At 45.6% G+C, this 6,523-nt stretch overlaps 1 protein-coding gene across 1 annotated transcript in view; it reads right to left on the reverse strand.

Moving 5' to 3' along the window:
* COLEC10 (collectin subfamily member 10) overlaps positions 1-75 on the reverse strand; it is an 88,161-nt gene extending 88,086 nt beyond the window's left edge. Inside the window, exon 1 of the mRNA XM_073590260.1 lies at positions 1-75. The gene's annotated coding sequence lies outside the window, so the exon portion shown is untranslated.
* Positions 76-6,523: the final 6,448 nt, after the last annotated feature.

Genomic DNA, 6,523 nt, shown 5'->3' on the forward strand with positions numbered 1-6,523 from the left:
ATTAAGACGTGCGCTGTCAGCTCCGGCAGTGAAGTTCAGCTTGTTACTCCCTGCAATGTTGACATCTTTCTCCTTGCCAGACGTCGGAGAAGAGCTTCTTTCATTTCTCAGAACAGTCATTTGTTAAACAAACAGAAATTGTCTGGCAGTGATATATTCTGCTTGGGAAAAAAAATGTCTAGCCATTTTACTCAAATTTTAGCACCTTTATGTGTGAGGCTTTATTTCCAAGAAATAGCGAAGCAGACGATTATAGATATATAAAGGGAGACTGTCATCAGTTTCATGCTGCTCGATGCACGTGTAGCATTAGCTAGTCGCAAGCAGCTCTCCGAACCATAGGCAGCATGAGTCAGACAGTACCAGAGTTAGTTCAACCATATGTGCTTTAACGCTGAAGGATGGCAGCATCTCAGAGAAAACAAGCTTTATAAAAGCCGGCCAGGGTTTAGTTGTCTTGTATGACTAGTCCGAAGCTAGAACCGCCATGTGGCTTCCACCTGCCCCGATCCCTAAAGTAACAGAACTATCGCATATACATACACAGGGAGAGACTTGTCAGCCTAAAATAGCGGAGCTTGGAAAAGATGGACTCCAGATTAGTCATCCGAGACACATTGGGGGGCCATTGATCAAGACCAGCGATTCTCTCGCCGCTCTTGATGGGGAGGGGGGGGGTTCAGAGCAAATGCTCCTGATTCATTAAGAAGCTTAAGTCACCAGAAGAATGGACAGGTCGTCTATTTTAAAAAAAAGTTAGAAAAGATTTTTGGCATTTTTTTTGTCCTTTTTTATTCCTTTAGAGTCTTTAACGATCTTACATGAGGCATCAAAAGTGATGATTTCAGCAAAGAGCATGATTATCTCACAAGAATACATGAGGCACCAAGCATTATGGTTTATATAGTCTTACACAAGGCAGTGAGCTTGATGGTTATTAACGTTCTTTTTTTAGAGCACCATTGATTCCTTGGTGCTGTACAGGGTTTACATACAAAATACAAGTATATATTGCAATTAACAAAATAAGACCGAAGAGGAGAGTACCCTGCCCTACAGTCTACAGGGTAGTGGAGAAGGAGAAAGTAGGTAAGGGGTGGTTACATAGTCTTACATGAGGCATCATGCTTGTTGGTTTCAATAGTATTACAGAAAGCAGTGAGCTTGATAGTTACACAATCTTCCATCAGGAACCACGTACCTGCATAATTTTTTTTAAGCAGAACTCACCAGCGGTGTTTTACCTGAAGAATCTTTTCTGATTTTTTCAAATCATTTTGACATTCATTATTATTTTTTTTTGTTACCTCTTTTTTACTCTCTCTCGATTTGCTTTTTTTTTTTAAACATAAATTGAACAATTATTTATGTGGATGCAAACAAGGCGCCTAAAAAAATTACACCTCTTCTTATTAAAAACAAGACCTTAAAGAGGTATGCCTGCACGCAAATAAGTCATGGCTGTGCGGTATTTACATTTTTTATGACATTTTATTATTATTATTGTCGCAAAAATGACAGAAAAATAAAATTATGTCATGTTTACTGAAAAGAACAGGCAATTTTTTTTTTCAAAATTTTTTTTTTAAAACATACAATGCCAAATTATTTCAATGCAATGCCCATAATATTGCTTTTCGATGCTCAGGTAATGCCTCCATGTAGTGCCTAAACATTACAATTTCCAATATACTGCAGGAATATTGATATTATTACATTCCCAAATATATGAACAGCGTCCTAAATAGTGACCTAAATTGTAGTGCAAGGGGCTAAAGGGGTGTCTTTAGGATACAGAAAATCATAAATATAAGGCTAGTTTCATACTTGCGTATGGCCGAGGTGCGGAGGGCTCGGGGCTTCCTCCGTGAAGCTTCGCCCCGGCTGCGCCTCCTCCGTTCTGCCCCGCCTCTGTTGGCATGCAGTCTGCATACCCTATCTTTAGCATTAGGTACGCAGGCCGTGCCTATGAATTCATATGCCTCCGCATGCGTCGTTTTGACGGTGTGGCGGCCTGCGCCAAACGCAGCATGTTGCATTTTGGTGCGCTCACCGCACCATCAAAAAGACGCATGCGGAGGCATTCGCATACATCGGCATGGCCTGCGTACCTAATGCTAAAGATATGGTACGCAGGCCGCATGCCGACAGAGGCAGAGCTGACCGGAGGAGGCGCAACAGGGGGCGGAGCTTCATGTAGGAAGCCCGCAGCCCTCCGCACATCGGCCATACGCTAGTAAAAAACTAGCCTAAGATCAGTGGGTGTCCGACACCTGATTCCCCCGCCAATCAACTGATAGCATCTATAGGTGGAGGTCAGATGTAATAAGGAAAGAACGTCACAGCTCCACTCATTGTTTAGTGGCTGCTACTGGGTACTGCATCTCAGCTCCTATTGACCCCATAGGAACATGATTGCACAAAAAAGTACTCAAATAGTAACTCAAAAAATACACAACAAAATAGTAGTAGAGGTATTTTATAAAAAGAGCAGTCAAGGTCTTGACAAGACAAAGAGACATATTAAAGAACAATCATGATAGATCACTTTTACTAATACCAAAAAGTGATTTAGTGGCAGAAAAGAGGAAAATAAGAACCGAGAGGTTTTATTCATTCCTATATGCTTTCTAGTAAGGAATTTAGTGGTCAAGCTTGGCACCGTCTCCTGATATAAATCATGCTGTAATTTGTTACACATAGTTCTTGTGAAAGAACAATATAAAAAAAAAAACAAATTCCAATGTGAGGGATGTTTTGTCCGGAAAGAAATTTGGACCCTGGATAAAAAAATCACAGCACCATAAAGGACTTACGAGGCAGCAAAATTTACGCAATTTGTTTCTATCAACCGATTTGGCAGGCTTTGTAATTGATTTTCTTCTGTTTCAACTGAGAAAATAAATAAACTCAATTTTTTAAAAAAAAGAAAAATTACCTAAAACGTAGTTGACCAAGGAAATTTCACAAGGTTTTCTAAAATATGTATAAAGAGATTCTATTCTAAAGGGAAATGCCGAACCTTCAGGTATAAGAAGATTTGCAAAGGCCCTTGGGCCATCATCTGATGTCCATCTCTTCTGTGCAAACAGGGAGGACACATCTCACTTTCACTCAAATTAATGTAAGAGTGGGGGACTGTACTATAGCGTTTCTACCCCATAAGACACCAATCGCATCAATATTGTGTAATGTCATAGTGTCATGTATTTCTATGCATCTAGTGTGTAATGTGATATAGTGTACAGTATAAGGATAGGACATAAGATAAGAACAATACACTTAGTACATACTGTTATAGGATAGTAACTGTAGTTAGCTAAAGGTATAGGGTTAAGATACAGTTAATGTTTGGGACAAGCCGACAGTGGGAAGGGATAGCGCTAGTTAAAAGTAGGCACTTTCTGGTAGTGACTCAGATAAGGATGTGCAACAACAAAGTCAGGTTCAAGTGTAGTGGGCTGCTAGGGCTAGCATGTTCCTAATATTTAAAGCAGTGGAAGGCCATACTAGAATCCCGTGCACACATTCCCGCAATGTCAGGAGCTCAAGGTCTGGCATGGGGGCTAAAGGGCAACTCATGTGCTTTGTTGCACAGGGAAAGAGGGACATAGAACCGTCTATAGAGTAGATAATGGATCCCGGGTGCACTGCGGAACTCGTAGGAAATTCCTGGGGCTGACGGAGCCAGTCGGCAAAATAACTGTCCAAGAGGAATGGATGACAGGGCTGAAGATATGTTGTGCTAAGAAAGGAACAAGAAGTGTTGTGCCCTATCCCACATGTTACAATCTGATGAACTTGAACTGTCCAGTAAACTTCCATTTATTGAAATGAACTTGGCTTCCCGTGAGTTATATGTGGCTTCTTAAAAGGGAGTGTGATGCACCCCACTCATGATAACATTGTGACATGAACGCGATTTTCCTGTAAAGTGCCGGGCGATGGAAATCAACAGCTCGGTCATAACTACCGCCTGCAGTCACTTTACATTAACACCATGGGAACAGGGGTCAATGTAACTGTATAGAACTGCACATAATGTAGACTCAGTCTAAAAATGGCTCACCTTTACCTCCTGCGTAGTAGTGAGTCCAAGAGATCAACACAATTTCTATTACACTGTCTAATCAGCAAAATTTTAAAAAAAATTGAGCCAATTTTTCAAATGTAATTGAAATTAAACAAACCCCAGTGATCCCTAAATATTTTGCAAATGCACCCCATACTGTAAAATTCATGGCCACTATTTGCCATTGGGGATAATGTTTAGACATGAAGTCCAACTAAAGTTCTACATGAGGTCTATTCATGATCATTTGTCTGATTGGCACTTAGATTTAGTCTTTTTTAATATCAGCCCTGAAGAGATGATGGGTAACTTGTGTGCACATATGGCTCTAACTTACGACTGTGTGTGTCCACTGCTTGTACAGAATAGAAGTTGCTATGTGTCTGCATTACCTATCCATATGAACTCTGTGTGCTGTCATAAGCTGCCCCTATGAATCACCACATTTCCCCCCAAAACTGTTATGATCCATAACACCTATGTGTGCATGATCCATTTTCTAATGACCTGGTACAATAAAACATAAATGAAGATGGCTGTGGTACATCAGATGTTGATATGCCCTCTCACTGCCAGGGCTGGATAACAAGGTTGGAGCCCGACGGGAAGTCACAAGACAGGAAACACAGTTTTAACTAGGACAATTGTGGCAGGAGGTATGGTCTTCAAATTGTGACGAGCGTCTGCTAACGCTGAGTCGTTCTTCTTAGAAAGAGTGGACCCTCTGGGCCGTAGCACCCACCCACCTAGGGCGAGCTGACCTAATGAGAACCACCCCCTATACAGGGAGTGTCAGGTACAAGACCAAGGGAGTGAGCCACCACGGCAGCTGGACCAGACGGCCGGCTCAGGGAAACAAGACAAGGCAAGACGAGTCGTTAATTCAAAGAAAATTCATTAAGGAAGACTTCAGGTACAACAGGTGCAAAACATGGACACACAGAACATAAGGCAAGGTGCGTGCAAGAGCACACCGAGGTCCAAGACTTGAGGAACTCTTCAGGGTGCAACAGGAACAAACGTGAACACACAGTTCGTGGAACAGGGTGCGTGCAATGGCACGCCGAGATCCAAGCATGGAACGTGCAGATGGTACGCGGACATCGGACTCCGAACAACAGTCCACGATCAACCAGGGCATCAGGGTCTGTAGCTCAGAGGATGATCAGCAGGATCCGGACATCCAGAAGTCAGCCAGGGTTCCATGCAAGGAAACAAGATAGAGTTTGTGACATGGTGCGTGTCAACGGACACGCCAGGATCAGGTTCACAGAACAGAGACCTGCGCATGCCAAGGGGCATGCCAGGGACGGGTCAAGTTCACAGGACTGTGGCCTGGGCAAGCCAAGGGGCATGCCAGGGACGGGTCAGGTTCACAGGACGGTGGCCTGCGCATGCCAAGGGGCATGCCAGGGAGAGGCACAGAGTACGGTGGCATCGGAATCCAAATGCTGGTATCGACCGACAGGGTCCAGGTATCTGGCTACGGACATCAGCTCCGGACATCAGGCCGCAGTCATCTAGGTCCGGACCTCTGGCAGTGGTCGGTAGGTTATGGAATCCGGCAGGCAAACTAGGGAACAGAGAAGAGCAAAAGAGACAAAGGCTTTGTGCAAGAGCAGCACGAAAAGGCACCGTGCGAGAACCAGCGTGAGTGCAGGGAAGCACAGAGACCACGACTGGGGAGCACCGGCAGGTGGTACTGACGATGGCAGTTGCAAGCGGGCACGACTAGAGGCAGCACCGCTGCGGGGCCACGCAGCCAGACCACTATAGCACTGGACAGGGCACGGCTGGGCAGACAGGCGAGCACGGCTAGAGGCGGCACGGCTGAGGCACACCAGGTAGGCACAGGCGACCAGGCACGTGCACAGAGGCACGGAGCCACAAGGCAGGGCTAGGCAAAGGGTACAGGACAGAGCCACATGCGAGACAGCATGGCAAAGCCTAGTACGAAATGTGCAAGAGCGCACGAAACAACAGGGACGAGACAAAGAGCGAGGCAGAGACCTGCGCATGCGGAGAGCATGCCAGGGACAGGGACAGTCTAGCAGCGGAGCGTAGGCTGAAGCCAAGAGCTGGGCCAAGGAAGGACCTTGGGACTAGACAGGGTACAGAGCGAGGCCTGCACGTGTAGAGACACGACAGGGAGAGGTTCAGAGTGGAGGCCTACACGTGTAGAAACACGCCAGGGAGAGGTTCAGAGACGAAGGCCTGCACGTGTAGGGAGACACGTCAGGGCAGGGTACAGAGATGGAGGCCTGCATGTGTAAGGAGACACGTCAGGGAGAGGTTCAGAGCGGAGGCCTGTACGTGTAGAAACACGCCAGGGAGAGGTTCAGAGCGGAGCCCTGCACGTGTAGAGACACGCCAGGGAGAGGTTCAGAGCGGAGGCCTGCACGTGTAGAGACACGCCAGGGAGAGGTTCAGAGCGGAGGCCTGCACGTGTAG

This window comes from Dendrobates tinctorius, unplaced genomic scaffold, assembly GCF_039654945.1.
Source record: "Dendrobates tinctorius isolate UK_male_01 unplaced genomic scaffold, ASM3965494v1 ptg000116l, whole genome shotgun sequence".
Taxonomy (NCBI): domain Eukaryota; kingdom Metazoa; phylum Chordata; class Amphibia; order Anura; family Dendrobatidae; genus Dendrobates; species Dendrobates tinctorius.